General features: G+C 42.8%; 1 pseudogene; it reads left to right on the top strand.

Annotated features, from left to right (window-relative positions):
• LOC106327252 overlaps window positions 1-835 on the top strand; it is a 2,200-nt pseudogene extending 1,365 nt beyond the window's left edge.
• The last annotated feature ends 437 nt before the right edge of the window (window positions 836-1,272 follow it).

Below are 1,272 nucleotides of genomic sequence, written 5' to 3'. Positions count from 1 at the left end.
TCAATTGGTGACAGCTTGTCTTGTGGGAAGGCTGTTAAAGGGTGAGGTCGTGGGTTCGAACCTCACCAACAACCTAATTATGGGCGGGTTGTTCCATAATGGAGGGGTTGGGGTCGGTGCGCTGCAGCGCTGTCAGCCTGGGTCCCACGGGGCGGGTTGTTACAATATCATTCCCACCTGCAGGTGTGTGAGGAACCAGAATCAGCTATAGCAGTCCTCTTTGTTTACATGTTGAAGTCATATCTCATCTCTTTTATGTCTAGGGAACTTGGGATTGGAATTGTAGCTTATAGTCCTCTAGGAAGGGGTTTCTTGGCATAAGGAACCAAACTTGTTGAGAATCTTGAGCAAGGTGATCCTCGAAAGGCAAGTACACGATTGATTCACTACTCTGTTCCATCTTGTTTCAATATTTGACTTAGTATGTTCTGTTTGTTGATATTTGCTGTGTTGACAGAGTCTACCGAGATTCAAAGAGGAGAATCTAGAGCACAATAAGATCATCTCCTTGGTGGTGAACCCACGCAAGAGCTAGTCTGTCCCATTCCAGGAACCACCAAAATCGAAAACCTCAATCAGAACATTGGAGCTTTATCCGTGAAACTCACTCCTGGTGACATGGCTGAGCTTGAGGCCATTGCTAGACCGGATTTCGTGAAAGGGGAACGATATTGGGACATAATAACCACTTACGACCACTCTGAAACTCCACCATTGTCTTCTTGGAAACAAGTATAATTGCTGAACCACAGAGAAAGTCCCCAGCTTTGAGACCCAAAAGTAGTTTTCATATCACATGTAATTAGGGTTACTCATAGGTATATAGGGTTTTCAAGGATCCGACCATGTTCCAATGGGTTTTGCTTGTTACGGGTGTTGGATGTGGACTTTTGTGTTTACTTCAAGCACAAGAAAGTTTTCCCTCTCTAAAACTTTTTTTTTTTACTTTAGTGAGATCCTTGAGTTATCAGATGAACAGCTAATAATTTTCAGTGTCAAACAAAGTTTAGGTATTTAAAAGTGATGATAAAAGCCAAGGAATTACATATGAAATCGAGAATCAACGAAAGAAGATAAGTTCGCAACTTTTAAGCCAAAAGGCATTGTCAATGGCCAGAACCAAAGCATGATCAACCCCTTACATGTAGGCAGCGCAAGATATCCACCCAGTTCGTAGATTCATCTGCGTTGCAACCACCCATTACATATATTTTCCCATCCAAAATATCCACCATGGGATTTTCTCGAGCCACCTTCATGCTAGGGGCTTTT

The sequence above is a fragment of the Brassica oleracea genome, chromosome C1, assembly GCF_000695525.1.
Source record: "Brassica oleracea var. oleracea cultivar TO1000 chromosome C1, BOL, whole genome shotgun sequence".
NCBI classification, from domain to species: Eukaryota; Viridiplantae; Streptophyta; class Magnoliopsida; order Brassicales; family Brassicaceae; genus Brassica; species Brassica oleracea.
Note: the sequence above shows the minus strand (reverse complement) of the source record. Positions and strands in the feature narration are given on the sequence as shown.